Source organism: Pipistrellus hanaki (assembly GCF_964339955.1).
Source record: "Pipistrellus hanaki genome assembly, chromosome: 10".
NCBI lineage: Eukaryota > Metazoa > Chordata > Mammalia > Chiroptera > Vespertilionidae > Pipistrellus > Pipistrellus hanaki.
The window spans coordinates 64,718,393-64,734,917 of record NC_140512.1 but is presented as its reverse complement, the minus strand read 5'-3'; positions in this window follow the sequence as shown (position 1 = coordinate 64,734,917).

The following is a 16,525-nucleotide window of genomic DNA, read 5'->3' as shown; positions in this document are numbered from 1 at the left end:
TGAGCAACTTGCTGAAGGTTACTTAGCTGACTAAGCTTGGGATTTGAGGTGGATAGGGTTGAAAGAGTGTATGCATGTGTTTGCATGTGAAAAGGGAAGATGTATTGAGTGTCTTAAGAATCAGAGGATGAATAATTAATTTTATTTTGCCAATTATCAATTTTATAAGCACTTAAAAATTATACTCATAAATTATTTTGGTGTAGCAAATTACTCCCTATTGAAAGACTTGGGCAAAAGTTTATTATTTAGGGAGACAAATGTATTATTTCTCTAGAGCTTGAGTTTGTAAAAGGTGAAAGATTTATATGACCCGAAAAGAAACCAGAGTATCTAAACTTTGAGTTTGGGGTTAGAATATATATCCGATGTACATTTGAAAGGAGGAGGCCAGAAACTCAGAACTTTCAGCACAACTTCATGAGGCAGCAGGGTTCCTCTGGGACTTCCTATTAAGCTATTTTCAGTAGGGAGTACAAATATTTGTTCAAAATGCTAAGAAACACAGTTAAAACATCTCCTAATAGGGTCATAAAACGAACAGAAACCATTTGCTCTTCTGCCTGTGATATTATTACTGTACATGAGAAATCAGCATTTACAACTATCATTTTTTTTTTCTAACTAAACAATAGCCAACTTCAAGTCAATAAAGGTAAATGTGACGAAAAATAGTTTTGATAAGGAGTACATTTTTTTTTGATTTGATGCAGAAATGTCTTCTTTTGGTTTTAGTTCATTAGGATGGCAATTTATTTACAAGGTTAGTTTTTCCTTTCCTTCTGTGTTATTTAAAACTTCTGTTACCTTGTACTATTTACCTTCCTTGTAGTACGTAATTCAGTGCTAAACATAAATATTTAGAGACTGATTGCCTTTTTTTTTTTCTTTTCTTAATGAAATGAATTCCAACATTTGTAGAGCAAAAGGATATTGAACTCTCACCACTTGTGGGCAATCTCCTACATTTTGGGGCAAGTAAACGATTAAGTCTAAAGCTGTGGAAGGAATATACTATTTTTCTGCATGTAGAAGGCAGATTAGACAAGCGAATTCTCGAGGAAGCAGCGGTGTTCCCCACTGTTTTGTGTGGCTGTCCTTTCCCTGAGAGGGGTCTGTCCTCACGCCTTCAGCAGCAGTAGCTAGTGTTGGCTCTCACAATTTGCCTCCTTGAATAGGCTCTGATTTATTTATTTATTTATTTTTATATATTTCATTGATTTTTTTACAGAGAGGAAGGGAGAGAGATAGAGAGCTAGAAACGTCGATGAGAGGGAAACATTGACCAGCTGCCTCTTGCACACCCCCTACCGGGGATGTGCCCACAACCAATGTACATGCCCTTGGCCGGAATCGAACCTGGGACCTTTCAGTCCGCAGACCGACGCTCTACCACTGAGCCAAACCGGTTTTGGCTGATTTAGATCTGTATTTTTACTTTAGTGAACATTTAAACTCCTGTATGTCCTCTCCTAAGAGGATTTTTATTTTAAGACATGTTTATAATATGACCTGGGAAGTATTATCTCCCACCCCACTCCATAAAAAACATTTGAGCATCAGAGATTAAGAAGAGATGTTAGTGGAGGAAGAGGAGTGGCCTTGAGAACTATATTTATGACTACAAATCGCATAGCTACGAATGGCTAGTCCCGAAATAAACCACAAGAAATTGCATGAACTAATAAATGAATCTGAGGTAATTGATTAACAGAAATATAGAACTTGGTGATACCTAAAATCGTATTCCTCCCTCCCACCCAAGGCAGTAATCCGCTATAGGAATACTAATAGTTTTTACCACTATTTTGGCTTTTCAAAAAGCTAGATTTTAGACACTTTTTGGCAAGCAGCTATTCAACTGCAGAAATGCATCTGCTCAGAAACCCCAAAATAAACATGTTTCCCAAAGGAATCAAGTATGTTCTATAAAATCCTGGCTGTTCATAGAATGTGAAAGGCATGACTTTTACTGCAAGTTAATTTTACCATGATTCCTGGTGAGGTCCTGCATGCCAGATTAAGAGGTGCTGAAAGCAGTCAGTGATGGCTCAAATGGAGGACAGAGAGCTGTGCATTGAGAAACGTAGCTCCAATTTTGGATGTATCTTGACATCAAATTTCAGAAAGTTAAGAAATAATGTTTCATAAGACAGTTTCATTTCACAATTTAAAGTTTAAGTCATTACACTAAAACCTGCTATTATCCTTAGACCCGATATTTAAGGAGTAAATCCGAACCAAACATCTCCCTTAACTAACAAAGCCAAAGGTACAGATGCTTCTTGAGCTCTAGGCACATTGGCATGCCAAACACCTCTGAGACACCAAAACTTAGCCAAACATTTGGACAAAGGGAGTTTTTGTAGCACAACATGTTAGTCTGTGTGCATTTCTATATGGTATCCTATACTTGCAAGGCTTCTTAAAATGTGGCAATTCTACAAATGTTTATTTTTTTATATATTATACAGTCATTAAATTTAAAATGTAGTCAGTAGATGATATTACTGCACACATATCAACATTTGGTAAAGGATCTTTCATTCCTTTAGACAAAACATGTCAAACTCACGGCCCTTGGGCCTCATGCGGCCCACAACAAATATTTTTGCAGCCCAGCCAATATAATGGTATGTAAGAAATATTTTAATAAAAACTACATAACTTAATTTTTACGACATCCTATTATACATAATTATTAATAATGAACTACAATGTTCGCTAATGACTGATTATTATAATCTTGTTGCACTCATTTCCCTTATGGGCCTTACGGTCAAGCACACCATTTCTCTCCACTAGCACCAGCAGTGAATATTTTAGCAGCTGATGGCCACGTCATTAGTCTTGTATTGACTTATTTGGTGTGTGCAACAGAAAATATTTTGCTTTTGGAGAAGAAAAATAGGTTTATTTGTGTCACACTTATTAATTTTTGCAGTTATTCAGTATCTGGTAAGTTAATGTTTAAGAAAAAAAGATTATTTTTTATTAAAATGTTCTATTATTTTATGCTAACGATGACTCATTTATTTCAGCCCTTTGTATTCAGCATGTCTCTATAGAAATTAACCTACGTTTCTATGAAAATTGAAGCCATATTTTTGTGGCCCACATAAACATAAACCTTGTTTATTTGGCCTGTGAAACCCTTGAGTTTGCTTGCTTTAGACAGAGTGAAAAACTTGATGATCTCTCTTGTGCTTTATACTTTCTTGCTCTCTTTAGTTTTGGACATTCTCATGACTCATTTATGGGGAGGAAAGTTACATTAATAGTCAATGATAGGTAACCAAGCATTTTTTTAAAATATATTTTATTGATTTTTTTACAGAGAGGAAGGGAGAGAGATAGTCAGAAACGTCGATGAGAGAGAGAAACATCGACCAGCTGCCTCCTGCACACCCCCCACCAGGGATGTGCCCGCAACCAAGGTACATGCCCTTGACCGGAATCGAACTTGGGACCCTTCAGTTCCCAGACCGACGCTCCACCACTGAGCCAAACTGGCTTCGGCAGGTAACCAAGCATTTAAAACAGTTTCTACTCTAGAGAGAAAACAAGACATTTTGAAATCTAACATTATAAAAATACTATACTTATAAAAATATGTGGGTACTGGTTATATTTAATTTTTCCCCTTCTTTAAAGGAAGGATTATTTTTCCCTTTTTTAAGTTATTTTTTATTTATTTTTTTAAGAGAGAAAAAGAAAGGGAGAGAGAAAGAGAGAGAGAGAGCGAGAGAGAGAGAGAGAGAGAGAGAGAGAGAGAGAGAGAAAGAGAGAGAGAGAGAGATCTTTGTGAGAGAAGAATATCGGTAGGCTGCCTCCTACAGGCCCCCTACCAGGGATTGAGCCTGCAATCTGGGAATTAAACTGGCAACTTTTCTGTGCAAAGGCGGATGCACAACCAACTGAGTCACACATGCCAGGGTGAGATTAATTTTAAAAAGTGATTATACTGCCAAGACCGGTTTGGCTCAGTGGATAGAGCGGACCGAGGGGTCCTAGGTTCGATTCCTGTCAAGGGCATGTACATTGGTTGCGGGCACATCACCAGTAGGGGGTGTGCAAGAGGCAGCTGGTAGCTGTTTCTCTCTCATCGATATTTCTAGCTCTCTATCCCTCTCCTTTCCTCTCTGTAAAAAAAATCAATAAAATATATTTTTTTAAAAAAGTGATTATACTGTGCCACACTCAGTATTGATATAAACCACACAGATTTCATGTTTTAAGACTTTAATTTGATTATTTTATGAATTTTGCCATTTTAGGAACTGTTTGTTTATGATTCTGATTCTAACTCACAATCTGCTCTTTTTTCCAGTCTTCTATTTCTTCTTGTTTGTTTGTTTTACCACAATATGTCTTTTTTTGTTGTTGTTCATCCTCAACTGAGGATATTTTTTCTATTGATATTTTAGAATCAAAGGGAACGGTTGAGACTGAGAGAGAGAAACATTGATGTGAGAGAGGCAACATCAACTGGTTGCCCTGACCAGGGCTGGGGACAGAGCCCACAACCGAGGTATGTGCCCTCAAATGGAATAGAACCTGCGACCTTCCAGACTTCAGGCTAACACTCTAACCACTGAGCAAACCAGCTAGGGCTACAATATGCCTTTTTAAAAAAAAAAAAAACAAAAAAAAAACAAAACTATATTTTATAGATTTTTTACAGAGAAGAAGGGAGAGAGATAGAGAGTTAGAAACATTGATCAGCTGCCTCCTTCACATTGGGGATATGCCCGCAAGCAAGGTACATGCCCTTCACTGGAATTGAACCTGGGACCCTTCAGTCCGCAGGCTGATGCTTTATCCCCTGAGCCAAACCGGTTTCAGCTACAATAAGCTTTTTTATTAGCTTTATACACATTGGGTGACTTTAGAATATTGCATAATCAATACTTTCTCCGTTGGAACCCCAAGAAAACAGAAATTCAAATGATGAAGAATAATCTTTGGAAACTAATCATAATGCCTGAGATGTTTCCTGGAGGAAAAGCATCCTCACAATTTTTGTAGAAACAGAAATACTATGATATTTCTGGAAGGTTATAATACAAGTATGGTCCCCAAGGTGTCAATAGATTAGCTTTTAATCTTTAAAAGCTGTCATTACTTTTCTTTACTATGCTCCTAACTCCCTCTCCCCAACACCACCTGCAAAAAAACAAAAAAAACAAAACAAAACAACAACAACAACAAAAACATTTTAACTTAAAAAAACACCTTTATTTTACTAAAGTTTGTATATTTCAAATGGAGCTTACAAAACTTTTGGATAATTCAAGTGCAAACTAATCAGATGCACATGTGGTTGAATTCCCTTTGAGATTTTCAATCAGGGTGAAAGGACTTGGCCAACTGCAATGGTTTAACAACAACAACAAAAAATCAAGAATATTCCATTTCACAAGTCTCTGAATTTCTTCCCAATTCACTTATGTTTAAAAGGGGCACCAGCGCTAAACGCCCAAGTTAGAACATCTACCTAATTATCTGATCTAGCGTTCTCATGCACTACCCACCAACTCAAAATTATTATCTCAAGCAAGATGATTTTTAAAGTATTTTATTGACTTCACAGAGGAAAATAGAGGAAGAGAGAGACAGGAACATCAACGATGACAGAGAATCAATCACTGATCAGCTGTCTCCTGCATGTCCCCCGCTGGGGATCGAGCCGCAACCTGAGCACGTGCCCTAACCGGGAATAGAACCATGACCTCTTGGGTCATAGGTCCACACTCAACCACTGAGCCACACCAGCTATCTCAAACAAGATGATTTTGAGTGAAAACAACCAAAAGTGGGATGTGTGTTTATTTTATTTATATCCTTTATCTTTTCTGAGTCTCTGAAAACTCTCAAAGTAGAAAAATAATTTACCATACTTCCTCTTATAACCTGAAGCAAAAATTACCAAGCTTTTGTATTTATGCTACTCTCAACTTTTTGCCAGAAACTTTCTGATCTGTGTGCTTATCATTTCTGAGCTATATAGTTACTACACAATAGGTATCCGAGGTGCAGGAAATAGAACCTTCCTTCCCTCCCAGAGCTTGTACTCTAGTGGACATTTCACAGACCTGATATCTGGAGAAGGTGTTTGGGAAAGCACAGCTCTGGGTAGAGTGACATGCTAGCATTGGGCAGGATGAAGACGCAGAAGCCCCAGGGAGGGAGAAGATTTGCAGCTGTCTAGGTAGGAAGGAAAGATGATATAAGTCAGAAAAATGGGAGAGGAAATAGAAGAGTAGAACCACACATGAGATGTTTTAAATATAAAATCAGCAGGATATGGTAGCTGCTTGACTTTGGGGATCAAAGATGAATTTCACTTTAAAATAGTTGTACTGATTAAAATCTATATAAAAGCCTAAGTGACTGTCCAAACATTTGACCATCTGACCAGCAGCTATGATATGCAATGACCACCAGGGGACAGACACTCTGCCCGGTAACTAAGATGGCCACTGACAACCAAGGGGCAGACGCTCAACACAGGAGCTGCCAAGCTGTGGTGACTTGGCAGCTACAGTTCTCAGGTAACACACTCAGAACCAGAAAGGAGGGAGCCCAATTCTAGGGAGCATCACCCGAGGACTGCCCTGTCACAGTCCAGAACTCCCTGGGGGGTGTTGGAGAGCCAGTTTTGACCCAGACCCCACAGGCCAGGCTGAAGGACCCCACTGGTGCATGAATCCATGTACTGGGTCTCTAGTAAAACATAAGAGGGCTGAACAAGAGAATAATGAGTTTCAGTTTATATATTCATTTTACATGCTTATTTGTTTATATGTAAACAAATTTCTATAAACTTAACAATTTAAAATGTTTTATTATCCCACAATCTCTGTGGATCAGCAGCCCGGGAATAGCTTAGCTGGAAACTCTTCTCAGGATTTCACATGACTGCAATCAAGGAGTTGACTGGGCTGCATTTAGGAGGCCTGATTTGGGAGATCAACTTTTCTAAGCTTTTTTTTAGATTTCTGGCAGAATTTATTTCTTGTGGCTGAATAAGTGAGGGTCCCAGCTGCTATTGATTATTGGCTGGATGCTGCTTCAGGTGTTAAGGGAGTTCCTTGCTATGTGGCCTTCTCCATTGGGAGTTCACATTAGAGCCACTGTGTCTTCAGGGCCAATGGGAGAACTCTAGCTGCAGTCTTGCATGACAACTATAATAATAAAAACATTATATGCAAATTGACTGAACAACCAAACAGCAGAACGACCATCTGGTCGACCTTCCAGATGACCATGCTATGACACACACTGGTGCCAGGCCAGCCAAGGCGGGTACAATGCGATTGATCAGGGGGCCCCACCGTCAACCCATGATTGCCCTGCAGAGGGAGATCCAGGCCACCTAGCTGGAGGTGCTGTAGTGGGTGAATGGGGACTGTCTCTGCGGGGCAATTAATCTGGAAGCCCCGCGCTTGATCGCCCCACAGAGGAAGGCCCAGTTCACTGGCCAGTGACACTGTGGTGGGTGTGTGGGGCCAGCCAGGGATCACTCCACAGAGGGAGGCCCAGGCCAGAGAGAGGTGATCAGTAGGGAGGAAGGGGTACAGCGCCACACAGATGACAAGCAGTGGCAACAGCGGGGGTGGAGCTAGCTGCCAGCAGATGGGGGAAGGAAAGCCCAAATAGGCCCTGATTGCAGGCCAGGCCTAGGGACCCTACCTGAGGGGTCCCAGATGGCAAGGGGGCACAGACCGGGCTAAGGGACACCCCCTCCATGCATGAGTCTTATGCACCAGGCCTCTAGTAATTTAATAAAGGCAGTGATCCATCACCTTTGCCATATAATATAACCTAATCAAGGGAGTGAAATCTCCTTGCCTTTGCCATATTTTATTGGCTGGGAGTAAGTCACAGACTCTGCTGACTTTAAAAACGAGAGAGCTTATTTGGGGCACCTGTTATGGTGTGTCTGGTGTGTCTGTTACAATTTGGTCATGTTGTGTTTGAGGTTTTAGAGGCACCTTCCGGTGAAAAGGCATCAGCAGTGAAAACTGGACAGCACACATCTAGAAAGTTTTCTCCTTAGTAAGCTTTTGATAATAATTTGAATTAAACTACTACATCCCCATAATACTCCATCACTCCACTTATGCTGGATAAGTCTGCAAAATCAAGTTTTACTCACTAGGACAATGAAAAATGGAACATTTGTCAGGTGGTGATGAAAATAAAGCTTAGAAAGACATGTGTGATGGCATCTCTCAAACAAGGCTAGAAACCATGGAGATGGATATTTATTCCTTAAAACCAAACAAAATAATTTAATTTTCTTTCCTTAAAACCTTCATAGCACATAAATTGGCAGCCTCTCAGCCAAATATCTCTCAGAAAAAGAACTGATACCTCCCACCACACTTTAACTTCGAAGCCAATTTTTATCTAACACGCAAAAGTTAATTCCATCCCACACTCAATAAAATCTTGACCTTTGAATATCATTGGAAAATCGAAGGGTGATTTAGAAACAGACAATATGCTAACAATTGGTACTGCAATACCAGCTAGTTTTTTTTTCCCCTTCTTCTATCTCTAACTTAACTAAAAAAAATGATCATGGATTAACTATATGGGATTTATGTGACCAAATCTGTCAATAAATCAATAACATTACTGTGCATAAAATTGCATCTTTAATAATATCCCTGGATTTCACTTCTGATGTCTTTGGGCAACAGCTACTCTATTCCCTAAAGGCAGAAAGTAGAACAAAAGATAATCACATTCCACATAAAATAAAAAAAAGAAATTAAATAGCTGTGTAAAGAAAAATTTCCTTTTGCCCAAATTTGGAGTTAGTGGTATAATGTAATCATGGATTAAAAAAATGCTACTTTATAGGGAACATACTTGGGACATATGTGACAAAGAATTGTTATCTTTTATAACTAAAGTGTCTTTAAAATCAGTAAAGTAGAAATTAACACTATAATAGTAGGAGATTAAATAAAAGACATGAAGAAACACAATGGTTAATATGCTTATGGAAAAAAAATGGCTCAACCTTATTTGGAATTAAAGACATAAATAAAAGCAGCCGAAACCGGTTTGGCTCAATGGATAGAGCGTCGGCTTGGGGACTGAAAGGTCCCGGGTTCGATTCCGGTCAAGGGCATGTACCTTGGTTGTGGGCATATCCCCAGTAGGGGGTGTGCAAGAGGCAGCTGATCAATGACTCTCTCATCGATGTTTCTAACTATCTCTCTCCCTTCCTCTCTGTACAAAATCAATAAAATATATTTAAAAAAATAAAATAAAAGCAATGAACTATGTTTATTATACTAGACTCTAATAAGGAAAGGAATATACCCAGGTGGGAATGCAGAAAAATTAGTACTTTTATTTCATTTATTTATTTATTTATTTATTTATTTATATTTTTATTGATTTTTTACAGAGAGGAAGGGAGATAGAGAGCTAGAAACGTCGATGAGAGAGAAACATCGACCAGCTGCCTCTAGCACACCCCCTACCGGGGATGTGCCCGCAACCAAGGTACATGCCCCATTCCCCCATTTGCATAGCTAATAAAATGTAGATTCTCAAAGCTGGCCCAATCAAATTACTTCCTTAGAAATTTAGAATTGGGATTAAGAGCCTCTAGGAAATCTTCACTTGACTTAAATGAAGACCTGTGAATTTAAGTGTTGTGGAGAGGCCATTCACGCAGAGGAAAGAAAGTAGCTTCCAGAGAAGAATAGAGCAGAAAAGTAGAGAAGAACAGGGGGTAAGGCAGTGTAGGGTGGGTGCCAGGGCCAAGGTCAAGCATCGAACCCCAGAGGTCATGTGTCCTTGCAAAGAAGGAGCTCATTTTTGGAGACCATGCTTCTATTTCTTAATGCTTCCTTCTCACTGTTCTGTGTTTTCATTTAGAAATTGTATGTTCTTGTCATTTAGGGCTTCCCAAGAATGACTTCCTAATGGCACTTTAATTTACTTTGGGGAGAAGTGAAATAATAGGATACTATATTAAGTGAAACAAGTCAGACAGAAAAACAAATACCAGATGATCTCACTAATATGTGGAGTCTATAAAATAAAATAGACAAAAAAAGAAAAACAGAAGCAGATTCATCTAATACAAGTGATGTATTATAGAATTGTACACTTAAAAAATAAAACAATAAAATAAAATAATAAAATAAAAAAGATGAAGCATTTCCTAAATGTAAACATGCCTACATGATAAAAAGTCTTATAATTAGGTTAAATTTTCTTTGCTCTTGACAGTTTTACATCACTTTGAGATTTCCTACAGCATTATGAGGACTCCAAATTATTTCTTATAAATACTTATTATTTCATATATGATAAAAAATGAGCAAGTGATAACATTTTCTCTTAAAAAATGATTTGAATACCAATAATAAAACCAGCAGATACCTTTAAAAGTTTCCTAATCTATGTTTATGGCGAGGGTATTATGATTGGGGGTGTGTGAGGAAGGGAGGAAGGAAGAGGCCGGCCTCACTACAAATTGATAACAAGGCTGTTGAGATCACTCTTATCAATGCTCTTCGCACTTAATTTGTTTAGAAATTTAAAAGAAAACATTTCTGTGAGCCACTGCATTTTGTTCTTTCTAACTTGGCAGGTCACCCTGTTCCAACGGATGGAAACTGAGTCAATGTGGGAAGAGCCAGAGTTCGGATAAGGCTCCTCAAACGCTTACACTAATGTCAGAGCAGCAAGAATAAAGGGAAATGTCTTGCAACTGGAGTTGCTAAACCATTTTTATGTTCGTGAAGGTTTCTGTGTTGTGAAGTCAGAGCTTTAAATCTCTAATAGAATAATAAATGCAGCATATGCCCTGAGACTCCTGGTTAGTTTTGTGGTCTTCTAAAATAAATGTTAAGGGAATCAGACAGCATTATGGAAGAATGCCTATGGGTGGCCTACACTTTCCTATCATATGTACAAATATTAAGCAAATTCAAAAGATATAAAACGATAACTTACATTGTCTATTTTAGCCCCCCCCCTTTACCATTCCCTTACCCCCATTTTTGCACAGATATTGAGCATAGGAAGAAAAGACTAATAGATGTAGGAAACAGGGATGGAGGGATGAATCATAAACAGGTTTTTTTAATTTTTTTTTTTTATTGTTGATAGTATTACAGATATCTTCCATTTCACCCCCTTTTCTGCCCTTCCTCCCAGACTCTACCCACCACCAAGGGCTATGTACATAAGTATACAAGCTTTTTGGTTTATCTTTTAGTCCCCCCAACCACACATCTTGAGGTGCGTCAGTCTGCTCCATGCCTCCCAGCTTTGGGACTTATTTTGTTGGTAAATTCATTTTGACAATTAGAGTCCACAAGTAAGTGAGCTCATGTGATATTTGTCTTTCTCAGTTTAGCTTATTTTACTTAGCGTAATATTTTCCAGGTTCATCCATGCTGTCCCAAAGAGTAAAAAGAAATCCCCCATTTTTATAGCTGTATCGGATTCCGTAGTGTAAATGTCCATGGCCTTTTTATCCATTCATCTACTGATAGCCACTTGGGCTGTTTCCAAATCTTAGCTATCCTATATAATAAAAGCCCAGTGACCAAACAGCAGAACTACCAGAACAACTGGTTGACTAGTCACTATGATGTGCACTGACCGCCAGGGGGCAGATGCTCAATGCAGGAGCTTCCCCTGGTGGTCAGTGTGCTCTCAGAGTGAAAGTAGCCACTCAGCTGATCACAGTGGGCTGATCCTCACAGGCCACACCCCTCACCAGTGCATGAATCCCGTGCACCAGGCCTCTAGTTGCAAATAATGCTGCTATGAACATAAGAGTATATATATTTTCTCTGATTGGTGTTCTGTGGTTTTTAGGATATATTCCCAGAAGTGCGATCACTGGGTTAAACAGAAATTCCATTTTTAATATTTTAGAAAACTCCATACTGTTTTCCATAGTGGCTGCACTAATTTGCATTCCCAACAGCAGTGAACTATTGTTCCCTTTCCTCCACATCCTCACCAGCACTTGTTGATTGTTGATTGTTTTATGATAGCAATTCTGACAGGTGTGGGTGATATCTCATTACGGGTTTTATTTGCATTTCTCTGATGATTAGTAACTGAGTATTTTTTCATATGTCTCTTGGCCATTTGTGTGTCCACTTTGGAGAAATGTCTATTCAGGTCTTCTACCCATTTTTTCATTGGATGGTATGTCTTCCTTTTGTTGAATTGTATGAGTTCTTTATATATTTTGAATATTGAACCTTTTTTCAGATGTATCATTGGCAAATATATTCTCTCATTCAGTGGGTTCCCTTTTCATTTTGATGGTGGTTTTTTTTTTCTGTGTTGAAGCTTTTTATTTTGATTTAATCCCATTTGTTTATTTTCTCTTTAGTTTCCTTTGCCCTAGGAGATGTATCCATAAACATATTGCTACATGAGATTTCTGAGGTTTTACTGTCTATGTTGTACTCTAAGGTTTTTATGGTTTTATGCCTTACATTTAAGTCTTTTATCCATTTTGAGTTTATTCTATATGTGGTGTGAGTTGGTGGTCTAGTTTTTATTTTATTTTTTTGTTTGTGTCTGTCCAGTTTATCCAGCACCATTTATTGAAGAGACCATCTTTACTCCATTGTATGTGCTTACCTCCTTTGTCAAATGTTAATTGCCCATAATGGTATGGATCAATTTCTGGGCTCTCTGTTTTGATCCATTGGTTTATATACCTGTTCTTGTGCCAGTACCAGGCTGTTTTGGTTATAATGGCTTTGTAGTATAGTTTGATACTAGGTATAGTATCCCTCCTATTTAGTTCTTCTTTCTCAAGATTGCTACAGTTATTCAGGGTCCTTTATGGTTCTATACAAATTTGGGGATATTTGTTCTAGCTCTATAAATTATGCCATTAGTATTTTAATAAGAATTGTGTTGAACTGTAGATTATTTTAAGTACTATAGGCATTTTAATGATTTAAAAAAATATATATATATATATATTATTGATTTTTTACAGAGAGGAGGAGAGAGGGATAGAGAGCTAGAAACATCAATGAGAGAGAAATATCGACCAGCTGCCTCTTGCACACACCTTACCTGGAATGTAGCCACAACCAATGTACATGCCTTTCACCGGAATTGAACCTGAGACCTTTCAGTCCGCAGATCGACGCTCTACCACTGAGCCAAACCAGTTTCAGCTTAATGATGTTAATTCTTCCAATCCATGAACATAGTGTTACATTCCCATTTTTTTAAATCTTCTTCTATTTCTTTTTTCAATGTATTATAGTTTTCCAAGTACAAATCTTTCATCTCCTTGGTTAAATTTATCCCTAGCTCTCTTTTTTGTTGTTGCAATGGTAAATTGGATTGCCTTATGAGTTTCTCTTTCTGAGAATTCAATATTGGTGTATAAAAATGCCATTGATTTCTAGATGTTGATTTTGTATCCTGCATTTTTGCCAAATTCAATTATTAAGTCTAAATTGTTTCCTGGTGGAGTCTTTAGGGTTTTTAATGTATAATATCATGTCATCTGTGAATAATGACCATTTTACTTCCTCCTTTCCAATTTGGATGCCTTTTATTATTTTTTTCTTTGATTAAGGTGTTACATATGTGTCCTTATTCCCCCATTGCTCCCTCACCCCCCTCAATCATGCCCTCACCCCCTGGTGTCTGTGTCCATTGCTTAGGCTTATATGCATGGATACAAGTCCCTTGGTTGATCTCTCCCCCTAACCCCCTCCCTTTCCTACCTTCCCTCTGAGATTTGACAGTCTTATCAATGATTCTCCATCTCTGGATCTGTTTTTTGTTCATCAGTTTATATTGTTCATTATATTCTACAAATGAGTGAGATCATGTGGTATTTATCTTTCTCTGACTGGCTTATATCTCTTAACATAATGCTCTCAAATTCCACACATGCTGTTGCAAATGGAAATAATTCCTTCTTTTTTACTGCAGCATAGTATTCCATTGTGTAGATGTACCACAGTTTTCTAATCTACTCATCTGCTGAAGGGCATGTAGGCTGTTTCCAAATCTTAGCTATGGTGAATTGTGCTGGTATGAACATAGGGGTGCATATATCCTTTCTGATTGGTGTTTCTAGTTTCTTGGGATATATTACTAGGGTCAAATGGGAGTTCCATTTTTAGTTTTTTGAGAAAACTCCATACTGTTCTCCACAGTGGCTGCACTAGTTGGCATTCCCACCAGCAGTGGATGCCTTTTGTTTCTTCTTGTCTGATTGCTATGGCTAGGACTTCCAGTACTATGTTGAAAAACAGTGGTGAAAGTAGACATCCCTGCCTTGGTCCTATTCTTAAGAGAAATGCTTTAAGTTTTTCCACTGAGTATTATGTTGGCTATAGGTTTGTCATATATGGCCTTTATTATGTTGAGGCATGATCTCTCTATTCCTACCACTCTGAGATATTTTATCAAAAAAGAGTGCTGGATTTTGTTGAATGCTTTTTCTGTATTTATTGATATAATAATGTGGTTTTTATCTTTTAATTTTTTAATGTGATGTATAACATTTATTGATTTTTGGATATTGTACCAGCCTTGCATCCCCAGAATAAAACCCTTGTGATCATGTGTATGATCTTTTTAATATATTGCTGGATTTGATTTGCTAATATTTTGTTGAGGATTTTGGCATCTATGTTCATCAAAAATATTGGCCTGTAATCTTCTTTCTTTGTAGTGTCTGTATCTGGTTTTGGAATTAGGATAATGCTGGCTTTGTAAAAAGAGCTTGGATGTATTCCTTCTTGATTTTTTTTTTTTTTTTTTTTTTTTTTGTGAAATGGACAAATTCCTAGAAAAACACAATCTTTTAAAACTCAATTGGGAAGGATCACAAAACCTCAGTAGGCCAATAACAACTGATGAAATTGAAGCAGTAACTAAAAGACTTCCAGCAAACTAAAGTCCTGGAATGGATGGATTTACAGGTGAATTTTACTAAATTTTCAAAGAAAAAATAATACCCATTTTTCTCAAGTTAGATTTCCTGTTCTACCCCTGTAAGTTTTCCCATTCCCAGACTTTCTGGAGTTTCTGTTTCTTTGTTTGTTTTTATTTCTAGTGGTTTTCTCTTTGCTTTCCACTAAGTGATATGTTCTTGTATTTTCTGATTAATCAAGTTTAAGTAGTATCTTGTTATTCCTAACAGAAAGTATTCAGTTTCCACTTGCCTTTTCTCCTGAGTTTTGTTTTACACACATCCACACCCACACACCAACTTTTAGTTCTTCCATAGATAGCTATAATAACCTCCATTTCTTGTTTCAATTTTAAGTTTTGCATGTTGTCTCAACACTTTCCCTATCTCAATTGCTCTCTCTCCACTTCCTCAGTAGCTCCTTTCAATTAGGAAAGTTTGTTTTTATTTATTTATTTATTATTTGTTCAAAGGAGCGTTTTACCAACTCAAAATACTATTAATTTTTATATTTCATTTTTTCATTATTATATATATTAAAGATAAAAGAGAAAACTGCCCCTCCATAGTCAAGGAGGAAGTCATCATGGAGGTGGGCTGCATGTCCTGGGAAGACACCCCCAGTGCTCGAACCTCCCCAACAAGCCACATCTCCCTCTGGTACCAGGGTGATTTAATGTGCATGGATGATTCTTCATCAAATGGCACCGTGTGATCAGCAGCGTGTGTCTGTAGATCCCTGGTGACCTCTGCAGAACTGTGCCCTGCATGACAAGGTTTGGTAGCCTTCTGGGTGGGAGAAGGCATACCTGGGGTGCCACGTGTGGGTCCACAGTGATCTCCTCCTCCTCCTTGGGGGTGGCTTTTTGGGAGCTTGGAAAATGACACGCAAGGCTAGTATGGAAGGATGTTTTAATGACACATTCATCAGGACCACCAGCAAGACTGAGGGGTGGAAAAATAACAGGAGGGTTCTGGGGGAGATGGTGAAGAGCCAGAAGCTTTGGCTGGCCCAAGTTATGACCATGTAGAAGCAGATGCTGAAGGAAATGGCCAGCACAGGCAGGAATGCCCAACACTTGATGATGAGAATGGCCTCTGAGGACGCCTTCCATGGGGACAGACAGCAGACCTAACAAGGCCACCAGTGCAGCAAAAGCCTGATAGTCACTGAGGGGTTCATCACGTCATGGCTGATCCACAGGGTCATGAAGAAGTTGACCAGGGAGGTGGCCGTGCCATGGGCATGGCTTGGAGGAAGACTCAGTAGCTGAAGAGCTCATGCAGTAATGTACAGCTCGAGCAGCTCCAGGCTCTGCTCTTTGCTCACGTCTGGCTGGAAGAGCCCAAAGGATACCAGGTTGAAGAGCACCAAGAAACAGTCTTCATACAGAGGCTGGGCATTAAAGTCAGAGAGGAAAGCAAACCAATCTGAACTATAAACATGGCCAGTGTCCTGTAGATAAAGTAGTATTTTTAACATTCAGGGAAGCTATACTCTTGTCTCCTTTGAAAATGGTCTTCCTAGAGTTGGGCAGTATATGCCCATGTGGATTAACAAAGGAA